The sequence below is a fragment of the Macaca nemestrina genome, chromosome 4, assembly GCF_043159975.1.
Source record: "Macaca nemestrina isolate mMacNem1 chromosome 4, mMacNem.hap1, whole genome shotgun sequence".
In the NCBI taxonomy this organism is placed as follows: Eukaryota; Metazoa; Chordata; class Mammalia; order Primates; family Cercopithecidae; genus Macaca; species Macaca nemestrina.
Genome location: NC_092128.1, coordinates 39,161,093 through 39,176,255, shown reverse-complemented (window position 1 = coordinate 39,176,255; position 15,163 = coordinate 39,161,093). Strand labels below are relative to the sequence as shown.

At 35.0% G+C, this 15,163-nt stretch overlaps 1 long non-coding RNA gene across 1 annotated transcript; it reads right to left on the bottom strand.

Moving 5' to 3' along the window:
- Positions 1-1,771: 1,771 nt before the first annotated feature.
- On the bottom strand, positions 1,772-14,219 carry LOC139362522 (uncharacterized). Its single transcript, XR_011621632.1, has 3 exons — positions 14,114-14,219; positions 2,489-2,546; positions 1,772-1,933 (listed from the first exon to the last, which is right to left on the bottom strand). It is a non-coding gene; the product is annotated as an uncharacterized lncRNA (long non-coding RNA).
- Between the last annotated feature and the right edge of the window lie 944 nt (positions 14,220-15,163).

The window sequence follows — 15,163 nt, the reverse complement described above, 5'->3', positions numbered from 1 at the left end:
ATGAGACTAGAGGTCATTGTGGTTTTTGGTTTTTTTATTTGTTTGTTTGTTTGTTTTGAGACAGAGTTTTACTCTTGTTGACCAGGCTGGAGTGCAATGGCGCGATCTCGGCTCATTACAACCTCCTCCTCCCAGGTTCAAGCAATTCTGCTGCCTCAGCTTCCCGAGTAGCTGGGATTACAGGCATGCACCACCATGCCTGCCTAATTTTGTATTTTTAGTGGAGACGGTGTTTCTTTATGTTGGTCAGGCTGATCACGAACTCCCAACCTCAAGTGATCCGCCCACCTCAGCCTCTGAAAGTGTTGGGATTATAGGCGTGAGTCACTGTGCCCGGCCACACTGGAGGTCGTTATGTTAAATGAAATAAGCCACCTTCGAAAAGACAAATATTGCATGTTCTCATTTATATGTGGGAGCTAAAAACTTTGATCACATGGAGTTAAGAGAGTAGAAAGGTAAAGAACAGAGACTGGAAGGGTGAGTGGTGAGAATGAGGAAGAGAAATGTGTTAAAGATACAAACATACAGTTAGATAGAAGGAATAAATTCAGTGATGGATAACAAAGTAAGGTGATTACAGTTAACAAAAATGTCTTGTGCTCAGGTGACAGATACCCTAAATACCCGGACTTGATCACCATGCATCATATGGAGGTAACAAAATTTCACATGTACCCCATAAATTAGTACAAATAAAAAAAACGACCCCACTTATTACTTGAGCAAAGAATCAGCTCTACTTTTAAAAAATTTTAACATCTACACTTCTTAGGTAAGTAGGAAAGTGAATCTTGTTATTAACCTAGCTTGTGTGAATTGGATGTACTCTCACTAGCAACTACAGAGATACAACAAAGCATTAAAACAGTGAAAAAATGATTTGGTGTGCGTTTGGTTGCTTTGTTGGTGATTAATCTCTGTAGTCATGAGACTTCTAAGGAGCAAGGTATTACAATAATTTTCCAGAAATATTCTCATTTACCTATGATCTAACCCATCACTAGTGAACAACCAAAAGCTAAAGCTCCCCAAAATATATAATATATTAACTCTCTATGACATTGTAAAAGTCACAATTATGTTTTGCTCTCTCCTTATTACCTAGAATGAGTTCTGAGGGAAGACTATATCTATATTCATCTTTATTTAACTTTCAGAGAGGACTTACGATAATGTATTCATTTGAATATTCAACAAATGGAAATGATTGACCTTTTCACTAGAACAGAAGGCTCTGTTGAATATGTGCTGTTGATGGCCAATAGAAAAGAGGAAGAATCTACTGTTTCTGATATGCTCATTATAATTTTGTTCACTCCAACCAGTTGACTGCTACAGCGGAAACTACAATGCTTACCTTCAAATGCACTGGATTTCAATTTGTTTTACAGTGAATTGAGTTTCGATATCTTCATGTTTACAATAAACAATTTGAAATGCATTCTACATTTGGGGAATTATCCTAGGTCCATGTGCCAGAAATATAGTGCTTTTTGGCAGTCTTCTAATCCCTGGGGCTTAAGTTAAATAAGGAATGGTTTGAAAGTATACAGAATTCTGGGGTGATAAAGCCAAAGAATTTAAATGACTTGCTTGTTTTAGATACTTGCCTTCTCTGGAAAAGCTGGAAGAATGTAAATCTGATTTTTGTATTTTAAGCACTTCCACTGCGTTTTCTATCACATACATATGCACACAAACATGCACACACACAAAAACAGAAATTTTATCATTTTATGTTATAAGTTTCACTGAGACTCACCCCCATACGACGTGTTCTAAGAACCTTATCTTATTTGGTTGCACCTTAGACATCATGCTGTTTATGAGACAAAAGCATGGCTGTTGCTGTCAGCCAGGCCATCTGGTAAGGCTGAAAGTGGTAGAAGGGTGAAAGTAAGACTCCTACTCCGGCAACTGATTCAGAAACCTATTAGGGAAGAAGTCAAGAATTATGGATTACTAGTTACCATGTCTATGTGCTAAAACATAAAAACACATAAAATCTGTCCAGTGAATGAACACATATATGTATGTTAATTGGCTGGAGCTATTCTTTAACTTTAGGAGGAGGAAAACATAAATGACCAGAGTAAGCAGAGCATATTTATTTTTTTTCTCTACTACAAAGTAGATATTTTTTCCAAATATTTACTTATCTAATATTTAATAAATTCTATAGCTCATAGTAAAATTAGCTATTTGCAGACAGTTATGTAAAACTTCATGTTGAGAAATATCTAAAAATACATGACACACTAATACACCTTCAAGGTGATATTCATTAGATATGATACACAATGAAATGGAACTTCTGCTTTGTTCTGAATACATTTTATCAGTTATTTGAGAATTTAAAACACATAGTAGAATTACCATTTATAACATTTACTTTTAATATAATTATATCTCACTCCATTTAATTACATTAAAAGAAATAAAAAATGTATCTTGATTTCTTTTAAATGGAGTGGGATGTACTTACCCACAAGAACCAGGTTCTACTTCTGAATGACAGATTGACTCTTTACAATATTTATTGCCTGAAATAAAGATGATTTTCAAGTGTTTTTGATACATGAATATTGTTTCAAAATAATATTAACAAAATAATTATACACACACACTTACACATGTTAACATGACAAGAAAAGTAAAGAATTAACCAGTTGCTTCAAAATTTTCAGTCAGATGAATATATTTCATTAAAACGAAGAAAACTTTACTTGCATAATACAGGAAGCTATCTTAAATCTCTTATTTATTGATATGGGTATTAATATGGGCATAGTAATATAGTGCTGTTATTCTTCTGTGCCTTTAACATTATATATGCTCCCATGGCATAATGTTAGAATACCCATTTTAGATGTAAGTTCAAAATTCAAAGATGAGCAACATAACTGATTGTTCTATATTTGTATGAATCACTTTTATGATTACTTCCGATTGAAGGAGAATGATACAATGTGACTGTGTCCCCACCCAAATCTCATCTTGAATTCCCACGTGTTGTGGGAGGGACCCAGTGAGAAGTAATTGAATCATGGGGGCAGGTCTTTCCCATGCTGTTCTCGTGATAGTGAATAAGTCTCATAAGATCTGATGGTTTTAAAAAGAAGAGTTTACCCATACAAGCTCTCCTTCTTTTGTCTGCCACCATGAGAGATGTGCCTTTCACCTTCCACCATGATTGTGAGGCCCCCCAGCCACATGGAACTGTAAGTCCATTAAACCTCTTTCTTTTATAAATTGCTCAATCTTGGGTATGTCTTTATCAGCAGTGTGAAAATGGACTAATACAGTAAGTTGGAACCAGAAGTCAGGTGTTGCTGGAAAGATACCTGAAAATGTGGAAGCAACTTTGGAACTGGGTAACAGGCAGAGGTTGGAACAGTTGGGAGGGCTGAGAAGATGATTAAAAAAATGTGGGAAAGTTTGGAACTCCCTAGAGACTTGTTAAACAGCTTTGACCAAAATGCTAATATAATATGGACAATAAAATCCAGACTGAGGTGATCTCAGATGGAGATGAGAAACTTGTTGGGAACTGGAGCAAAGGTGAATCTTGTTATGTTTTACCAAAGAGACTGGTGGCATTTTTCCTCTTTCCTAGAGAGTTGTGGAAATTTCAACTTGAGAGAAATGATTTAGGGCATCTGGTGGAGGAAATTTCTAAGCAGCAAAGCATTCAAGGGGTGACTTGGTGCTGCTAAAGGCATTTAGTTTCGAAATGGAAACAGAACATAAAATTTCAAAAAATTTGTAGCCTGACAATGTGATAGAAAAGAAAATCCCATTTTCTGATGAGAAATTCAAGCTGGCTGCAGAAATTTGAATAAGTAGCAAGGAGCTGAATGTCAATCCCCAAGACAATAGGGAAAAGGTCTCCAGGGTATGCCAGAGGTCTTCATGGCAGCCCCTCCCATCACAGACCAAGAGACCCAGGAAGAAAAAGTGGTTTTGTGGGCCAGGCCCAAGGCCCCTGTGCTGTGTGCAGCCTACAGGGTTGGTGCCCTGTGTCCCAGCTGCTCCAGCCATGGCTGAAAGGAGCCAATATAGAGCTTGGTCTGTGGGTTCAGAAGGTGCCAGGCCCAAGCCTTAGCAGCTTCCAAATGATGTTGGGCCTGCAGGTGCACAGAAGTCAAGAATTGAGGTTTGAGAACCTCCACCTAGATTTAAAAGAATGTATGGAAACACCTGGATGTCCAGGCAGAAGTTTGTGAGCCTTCCCCAGTCACATGGAACTGTAATTCCATTAAGCCTCTTTCTTTTATAAATTGCCCAGTCTCAGGGTATCTTCATCAGCAGTGTGAGGGCCCTCATGGAGAACATCTGCTAGGGCAGTGCAGAAGGGAAATGTGGAGTTGGGACCCCCACACAGAGTTCCTACTGGGGCATTGCCTAGTGGAACTGTGAGAAGACAGCCACTGTCTTCCAAACCCCAGAAAAGTAGATCCACCAACAGCTTGCACCATGTACCTGGAAAAGCCACAGACACTACACCAGCCCATGAAAGCACCCAGGGGGGCACTATACCCTACAAATCCAAGAGGCATGTCTCCCCAAGGCCATGGGAGTGCACCTCTTGTGTCAGTGTGACCTGGATGTGAGATATGGAATCAAAGGAGATCATTTTGAAGCTTTAAGATTTGACTTACCCACTGGATTTTGAATTTGCATGGGGCCTGTAGCCTCTGTGTTTTGGCCAATTTCTCCCATTAGAAATGGCCATATTTACCCAATGCCTGTACCCCCATTGTATCTAGGAAGTAACTAACTTACTTTTGATTTCACAGGCTCATAGGTAGAAGAGACTTGCCTTGTCTTGGATAAAACTTTGGACTGTGGACTTTTGTGTTAATGTTGAAATGAGTTAAGATTATGGGGGACTGTTGGGAAGGCATGATTGGTTTTAAAATGTGAGGACATGAGATTTGGAAAGGGCCAGAGGTGGAATGATATGCTTTAGCTGTGTCCCCACCCAAATCTCATCTTGAATTCCCACGTGATGTGGAAGGGACCCAGTGGGAGGTAATCGAATAATGGGGGCAGGTCTTTCCCATGCTGTTCTCATGATAGTGAATAAGTCTCACAAGATCTGATGGTTTTAAATAGGGGAATTTCCCTGCACAAGCTCTTTTTCTCTTGTCTGCCACCATGAGGGATGTGCCTTTTGCCTTCCACCACGATCGTGAGGCCTCCCCATCCATGTGGTACTATAAGTCCAATAAACCGCTTTCTTTTGTAAATTGCCCAGTTTCAGGTATGTCTTTATTAGCAGGAATTATAAGCAATAGCACCTAACAAAGGTCTAATGTCAAGAATGTATAGGAAACAAACAAAGCAATATATGAAAAACAAACAACCCCATTAAAAAGTGGGAAAAACGTGAACCGAGACTTTTCAAAAGAAGATGTACACATGACCAACAAGCATAGGAAAAAATTCTCAACATCACCAGTCATTAGAGAAATGCAAATCAAAACCACAATACGATACCATCTCACACTAGTCAAAATGGCTATTATTAAAAAGTCAAAAAAAAACCACAGTTGCTTGCAAGGTTGTGGAGAGAAACAAAATGTTTATACACTGCTGGAGGGAATGTAAATTAGTTCAGCCACTGTGGAAAGCAGTTTGGAGATTGTTCAAAGAATTTAAAACAGAACTAACTTTCGATCCAGCAATATCATTACTGGGTGTATATCCGAAAGAATATAAATCATTCTACCACAAAGACACAGGCATGCATAGTATGCTCATTGCAGCACTATTCACCACCGTGAAAACACGGTATCAACAAAGATGCTCATCAACTGTGGACTGGATGAGAAAAATGTGGTACATATGCCCTATGGATTGCTATGCAGCCATAAAAATGAACAAAATTATGTTCTTTGCACCAACAAGGATGCAGCTGAAGGCCATTTTCCTAAGCCAAATAACACAGGAGCAGACAACAAAATACCACATGTTCTCATGTATAAGTGGGAGTGAAACATCCAATACATATGGACTCAAAGTTGGGAATGAAAGATAAGGGGGTCTATTTGGGGGTGGAGGGTGGGAGGAGCATGAGGATTGAAAACCTACCGATTTGGTACTATGCTTCTTACCTGGGTGATGAAATAATCTGTGCACCAAACCACAGTAACACACAATTTACTCATGTAACAAAACTGCACATGAAGCCCCTAAACTTAAAATAAATGTTGGAAGGGGCCGGGCATGGTGGCTCACTCCTGTAATATCAGTGCTTTGAGAGGCTGAGGCAGGCTGATCACCTGAAATCTGGAGTTTGAGACCAACATGGAGAAACCTCATCTCTACTGAAAATACAAAATTAGCCAGGCGTGGTGGTGCATGTCTGTAATCTCAGCTACTCAGGAGGCTGAGGCAGGAGAATTGCTTGAACCCAGGAGGTGGAGGTTGTGGTGAGCCGAGATGGCACCCTTGCACTCCAGTCTGGGCAACAAGAGTGAAACTCTGTCTCAATAAATAAATAAATAAATAAATAAATAAATAAATAAATAAAATAAAAATAAAAGTTAGAAGGGATAAAAACAAACAAAAAAACAAAAATTGAAGAAGACCTGCCTTCTGACGTAACAGCTTTTTAGCAGTTTCAAATCACTTTTCTCTGATACTCATTTTCCTAGCTTGTAAAACTGGAATAAAAAATGTCTTCTCTACCAGTTTATTATTATTTTTTGTAAAACCTACAGGAGTCCATGAATGTGATTACACTTTATAAACTGGCAAATGTGAGGTAGATGTGAGGTACCAACATAAAGGTTAAAATACTGCCTAGACAATTAATACTAGGCATTATTAAACCCTCAAAACATTTTTTTCATTAATTATATTCAATTTCATGTATTAAATAGGAATATTTACTAAGTTTGAGAGCTTTCTTTATTCCTTTATTTTTTTCTTCCTTATTTTTCCCCTATCCTGGCCTTGAATAAAGAAATAAGTGTTTCCTTCCCAAGCCAACTCATGCTGAGTGCACAAAAATTGTGCACGCATGGATTTTCAGGATGCCCACAAAGTTTCAGGCATCTCTGTGGCTCATAAGGCCACTGCAGGGTTGCCATGGGTACAAGTGTGGTGAGTACATTCTTGAGAGAACCTATCATATACTCCTGGGAGACTGTGTAATACTGTGGGTGGAGGGGGCCAAAGATGGAGCCACTTTTCCTCCTTTTGGAATGGCAAGAATATATGCCTGGACAAAGGACCATGTGTATGTCAAAGAAAGTAGCTGTACTTGGGCTCTCTTATCACGGGTCCATGTCAAAAGGCTCATGACCAAGCAAAGGGTCCCCCCACAGCTAGAGGTTGTGATAGATACTGTGGAGAGTGAGATCTAGAGGTTGTGCTTAGTAAGCAGTCTCAACCAGGAAGATTGTTCATATCAGGGTACTCTTCGATGGAGGAGCTCTTACAGAGCCTCTGGAAGAAACCACACCTGTGTTCCACAAGAAAGCTAAAACTGGAACGCATATCAAAAAGCAAAACATGTGATTCCGTTTTTGTATCTCCTTTTACCTTTATTTTTCCTTGGCAAACGAAAAAGAGCAAAATAATATGTAAGCTGAGAGAAGAGGAGAGAAAAGAACAAAAGGAGAAATTGATTCTCTTTCCTAGTGTTGATATATCTGACAACAAATCAAGTGTCTCAGATAAAGTGAGGCACAAAGCATTGAGTTGGATATGTATGTGATCGAACTTATGGTTCAGACTGCAGTGAACTTTTTAAATTACAAAGTGAGTTTTGATTACTAGAGGGATATCATTCTTATTAGTGTACGTGAATAGACAACTTAAGTATAAGCCCAAGATGTCATCAAGAAACAGGAAATGTATACTCAGGAAAACTTGTTTGAAGGGGCAAAAATTAAAGATACTTATTCTGTAAAGTTCTAATGACTTGTGATATTTACTACACACATTTTAGATTTCTTATCATCTTTTCTCTTGTTTGACTTGTTATTCTAGGGCATTTTCTCAGTTTTTGACTTCAACATTATTGATTTCATTTTCTCCAATGCAAATTATGTCATATATTGGTTCCTATATTTTGATATTTATAGAATCTCATTAACGGAATAATGTTTATAAGGTATCATCCAGGTACCTATAAACATAAACCCAAAACACACACACACACACACACACACACACACACACATTATTCTTTCATTCCTATTGGGAAGATAAAGGTAAAAACATGTCATATAAATTAATTTGCAGAATTATTGTAATGTTAATATATCTGGGCCATTGTCTAGACTAATTTAAGAAATTGAGGAGAAAAGGAAATTTAAATTAGCTAGAATAACAGAAATGTGACGACAATGATTATGTCTAGTTTGATTAAATCTTGAAAAATTCAACTTAGTTTGCTAGTTTGTTAGATTTATTACTAAGTTATACAATGCAGTAAAGGGTATTAGAAAATAACTTAATTCTGTCATATGCCTAATTATATTAGCTACTCTTATCCACTATATAATGATTAATATTCACTGGTAGTTGTTTTAGATTAATGATAAGTGAATTTATTTCTGTTCAACATAATCGATGCTATACAACACATAACATTTACGTTAACATTTGAATCATATTAATAGTTATCAATGGATTTAATAGCATTTTCCTTATAATTAATCAGAACATGGAAAAGCGCCTTCCTTGCTTATGGGAAAGCATTATCAAACCAACAGCTTGTCATTAACAATGTTAAATATATACTATATTAATAATATATAGCAAATGGTTTACATGATAAAATTTTTTTATTTGAAGCAACATAGTGTTTGACATTTGAATGACATTAAAAGACAAAAATGCTAAAAATAAGCAGTATAAAAAAGTTTTGTAGTTGAGAAAAATGCAAAATTTGAAAAATGCTGTTTTAGGCAAAGATTGGGATGAAAAAAAGGTTGACAAGATATATAAGCTAAAATCTAGAAATCCCTCAGCAAAGAAAGACAGGCTCAATATTTAAACAAATCAGGAATAAACACAACTTGTCACAAACAATTGACAAAGAGAGAATTCAGCAAAAATTTTTCATCATGTCTGAAAAAATAATAAAAATCTAATAATTTAAGAGCATACTTCAGTTCTTCTTAAGCTTTAGTCAAATATATATGGTTTTAAGTATCTTCTTGGTTTTATATTCAGAAGCATTTCCCTTATATAAAACATGCTTGTTTATGCATATAAATACGTATTTTTAAGAAGTTATGGCAACATGTTCAAATATCGAACAGTAAATGTATACATATATTTCATAAAGAATTGCACTGAGAGATTTAAATTACTCTGAAATCATCATGCTTACTGAAAGTATTGGGCATTTAAGTCAATCTGTAATTTTTTATGTTAATATAATTAGTATAGAAAGTTTTTAGGTGCAATGAGCCTTTGTATGGCGCAGCACTTTAATATAATAAGATTTCTTTTCACCTATGTATTTAACACCATGTGCATGAGTTATATATTTAATGGCATGTGCATATCAGTTTTGCCATCTATTTGAAAAATAATTATGCATGTAGGTGACATATTTGCCAAAATTCTTTTCATTTTGGCATTTCTAATCATTCTGGAGTTTTTAATGTATAAAAATTATTTTTCTTTCATATTGTGGATTCTATTCAAATGGTATCTTGATCTATATTATTAACAATAATGAGCATTTATGGAGATATCGCTCATACATGAAATAAAATAGATTATTTTAGTCTTGCCATGTCAGCACTGGTACTAATTCAAAACCATTATGCTTTTTCCTACTATTAAAATTGATTACTTTGAAATTGAGTATTTAAAGACTTAAAGAGGAAGGGCAGTAATATTCTTGATTATGCCATGGGGTGAGGGATTCAGTCCTGAAGGAAAATACTGAAGTTTCTCTAGAGTTAATATCTCATCATGGAAAATAAAAACACTTGAAATTTTTGGACCAGGATGCAGAGAAACACAAAACATTTGCCAAAAATATAAGCAAAGCTTATTACAAGGTTGGGTTCATTGATAGTACTCACATTAATTTCCTCTGCAGAAAATAAGAGTGTCTTGAGAGCAAGGGCAAAGTTGCCTTATAAAGAGTTTTTCTTTTATTGTGTGAAAACTGCTTCAATACTCAAAGCTTAAGGGCATTTTGCTCTGGCATCACTTTGAAAATGCTTCCTTCTGCTTCAGCTACCAGAGGACGCCTAAGCTGATCTTAAATGTGTTTACAGACATTGTTCTTATGTTCACAATTTATCAAATGCTTTTGGTGCATTGCTAGAGATCTAGGCAACCTTCAGTGCAAAGGACCATGAAACTACTCTTTCCCTAAGCTAAAGTTTTATAATAGCTTCATTATCTTTATTTAATGTTTGTGTAACAAATGAACCCCTAAAACTAAAACCACAAAATAGCATGATTGATCATTCAAATTAATGAGTTAATACACCAGAGACTATAGATTCAAATGAAGATTGCAGTTTTGCCAAAAACTCCTAAAAATTTTTTGATCTTCAGATCACATCAAATATCCTTTATCCATCTTTATTGGTGGTAAATTTTGCTTTTGGAAACAGTTGCACTAAATTAGGGGTCACACTAGTGAATAAGTAAACAATTAAACTAAATAATTACATTTCAGTGAAAAAAATAGATTATAAGCTAAGAGGTGTATTTCCATATCTGTTGAGGTCTGTCTTCTGTCGCTGAAGAGAGTAAGTACAATTTAGATGACCCTGAGCACCAAACAACTCAGCTGTGTAAAAATAGGGCACACCCCCTGGAACTTGATAACACGAGTCATAATACCAATGAGACCTGGCTCATAAAGACCCAAAAGGAAATCAAAGGGTAGTCACAGCCCTATGTTTGTTGCCAAATAATGTGCAAACCTTCTATTAAAAATTCTCAGTGAGTAGTTGTATTGAAATGAATTGGATTGAGACAAAACGGAGTGTTTTCTCTCCAGAGAGAAAATTAGTGAGTATTGATTGACTTTTTCCTTGAATTATTTTCTATTAAGAAATGTATAGACAAATAAGATAAATTATCTCTTTTTGCTTATAAAATATTGTATTGGAACTCCTCATCCAGATGAATACTAAGGGGATCTTTCATAATTCTTAAGATAAAGATTATTCTCACTCTCTAGGTTTCCATGGTATTCATTTGGGTCTATTTAATCTCATTAGAGTACCCTTCTTGTTTTTACCCAAAGTCCATATCATAAATGATTCTTAGATGTTCTGTGAAGAATACCACAAGATGGCAGTATTTCAGAAATGCATTCTTGGAGACATCACTTCTGTATCCTATCTAAAATAACATAATAACTTTGGTTGTATTTTTAGTGACTAAAAATACTTAGTTGTCACTTCAAGTGATTAAGAATTAATGATACTATAAAGTCTGTTTAGTAATAAGTAAGTTGTTTCCTTTAAGTAATATAACTATCAGTTTGATTGTTCCAAAACATTAGTAAGTTTCATCAACATATAAATGAGCTGAAGCTAAAGAATTGTCAGATTCATAAATCTCATAATTGCTTACATGTTGGTCTATAACTATAAATACTATTAAATTGTTTGAAAAAAAACTCATCCTAGAAGACATCAATTGTATTTTATTTATGCGTGATTGTTTAATAACCAGTTTTAGAACAAGAATTAGAAATTAGCAATTACACATATTAAGTACATCATTTATATTTTTCAAAACAGTTCAGATTTGGGTATCATCGAGCTTCTCAATTTTAATTACTCTCATAAAACTCCAAAATGTTGCTTGTAAAAGAGAATATGGTTTTAGCCAAAGAAAATGCTTTCATTTCAAATTTATAAGTATGTAAAATGCAGAGGGTAGAAGGCAGAAGGGTAGCAAACAGCTTTGAAATAAAAAGTGTTATTCCCTTAATGCCTTATTTTTTTAATTTCCAATTATCTGCTCAAAATTTTTAGAAAAAAATATTGCTACAGAATAGTCTAATAGTTGATAGAGCTACATCTGGGTGATGCTAACTATTTTTCTGGTGCCAAGACTCCTAGCTGTTGAACAGTTACAAAAACTCATGGAAATACAATCCCAATATTTTAAATATTGTAAAAGTAGTACCTGTTTCTTAATAACCATCAATATTTAATAGAATATTTCATAATGCAGAACTTGACTTAGGGATAAAACAAACCCCAAAATTTCTATTTGTCAGTGAAAGCTGTATTTTAACCAAAAAAAAGAGAAGATATAAAAATGTATTTCCTAAGATAGTATTGCCACTGAGTTATAGCAACTTGAATAATTTCCATTGAATAAACTGTAAACTATGTTGTGATGTCTTGCCAGAGGTAGTAGTGTGATTTTTTTAGTTTCAATTACTTTACCTCTCTGTTTGCATGAGTTATAATTATCGATATAAATACATGTTAAAAGTTTCCATTTTCAGTACAGCTGTGTAATCTGCTGCAATGTTACCCAAGTACAGAGTTTGCATGCTTGCTAGGGTTTTGTTCCATGATATGATGCGATAACCTCTCTACTGTCCCTAATTTATCCCAGCAATCATCCCTTGTGCTAAAATTGGTTGTATAATATAAATACCTTGAGTTTTGTATTCAGAAAATGTTAGTTAAAAGTTTACCCCTCTGAGTAAGATACAGTTAAACTACAACATCTGGGAAGACACAATCAGAAAAAAAAAAGTTTAATAGTACAAGATAGACTATATCATGTACAGTGCGTCATACTCATTGGTGCAGATGTTACTCATTAAGCAGATGTCATACTTAACATATATGATTTTTCCCCACCCTAAAAAAACTAGTAGTTATCCATCACAAAAGATATACACAGAGTAGATTAGATCCTTTGAACAAAGAGCTGAATATCCTGAATAAAGACATTAGATATTTTTAGTACATATCAAAGGGAAACAAGCATTCTGCCATTCTTTCAGTATTTTATTATTAAAATTTAACAAGCATGAAGAAGTTTGAAGACATTTTGAGAATTTTGTATTGATAATTAAACACTCAGTTTTTAGATTTGACAATTAAATTTTTCTACATATTATGCATCTTTCCACCTTTCCATTGCTGTAATGATCAGTCAATATACCTTATTGTGTGTTTCAAATTAGGTTGTTGATACCCATATACTTTCTTCCAAATATTTAAGCATGTGTATTATCAACTAATGTTTAATATTTGTAAACTCTTTAGGTAAAATTTATATACAACTGAATGCACAGATCTTAATTTTAGATGTCTCAGATATTTTGGCCAATCCATACACCTGTGAAATCCGAACATTTAACAAAATGTAAAATGTTACCATCACCTGAGAAATTTCCCTCTTGCTCTTTCAAAGTCAATACACATACTCACCACCCCAACAACGATGTTGATTCTTTTGAATTTTATCTACCATAAATCAATTTTGCTTTTCCCAGAAACTGAGAAAAATAGAAATAAACATTATGTGTTATTCTATATAATGATTTTTCACTCAATATAATATTTTTGAAATTAATATTTGTTGCTGCCTAAATAAATATTTTATTTTTTTATTGTGTAATAGTATTCCATTGTATGAATATGCAGCAGATTTTAAAAAATCTATTTCCACATTGAATGACTTTCTGCTGTTTCCAGTTTAGAATGAAGTAATTATGAATAAATCAGCTTTGTTTTTTCACATTTTTTAAAATTTTTATTCCCCTGAGTAAATATCAGGAAGTGAAATAGTCAGGAAGAGGTATGTTAAGGTTATAAGAAACTACCAGGCTTTTCACCAAAAGTTAAGGTGCTGAATTCAGGTCCAGCTAAGATGTCATAGATTCATTTCTCCCTGTTCCTCCCCATTAAGTACAACATAAAACCTGTGAAAAATGCAAGAAGTAACCAAAAGAACTCTGCAAGGTGGTAAGGGAAAGGCAAACTGGTTTGGAATACCAAGACTGAAGAAACAACACAGTGGCAGGATATTGTATGTGTCTCCACTAATAGAAGAGGAAGACTAGGTCTGGCATTTCCCAGTCCCCAGCCTAGGAAGAGCAGGCAGTACAGATTACCACATTCTTTCCTCTTACCCAATGAAAGTCATCTGACAACAAGCAGTCTTGTATCACCGTCAAGGAAAATCAAAACCTTATTACCAACAAGCAACCATAGGAAGTACTCTCTTTTCCTGCTAGATCTGAGCCTCCCCTCCTCCCCAGCCACCCCTTCCCCCATGCCCTTCCCTCATTAAGAGATACCACAGCAGCCAGGCAGCAAAGTAAAAAGAGACTAGACCAAAGCAACTGGAGAAATATGCTGGATCCATAGATTGGAACACTATGATTATGATGTTGATTCTTTCAGGCATAATTAATGGATTCAATGCCATCTCAATCCAAATTCCAGCAAGTTAAAGTATAGATATTGACAAACTGATTCTAAATAAGATTCTAAACTGAAAAAAATGCTTATCTATGTACAACAAAATGAAAATATATATATATGTATGTATATATGTATATGTGTATATATATGTATGTGTGTGTATATATATATATACACACACACCTTATATGTCTCATAAAAAGCTCAAATACACCATAGACCTAAATATAAAATGAAAACCACAAAAATTTCTGGAAGGTGACATCGGAGTAAATCTCAGTGACATTGTGTTTGGTGATACCTTTTTAGATATAACACCAGAAACACTATCCACGAAAGGAAAAATTGATGTTAGATTTCATTAAAATTAAAAAAAAAAAAAAGTGTTCTGCAAAAGACATTATTAAGAGATTGAAAACACAAGCCAAAGACTGCAAGAAAATCTTTGCAAAACACATATATTATAAAGGCCTGGCACCAAAAACATACAAAGACCTCCAAACTCAACAATGAGAAACAAACAATCCAATTTAAATCCGTTTAATTATCTAAACAGATACATCATCAAAGAAGATATCAGTTTTGTTCTGGGATTGCAGATTAAAACAGCAATGCCATAATAACCTACTAGAATGGTGGCTGGACTGGAGAGAGTGTGGGATGGAGGGGTTGGAAGTGTGGCTGTAAAGGCACCATAAGGAAACCTTGTGGGGATGTGAATATTCCGTATTTTGACTGTATCAATGCCAATATAC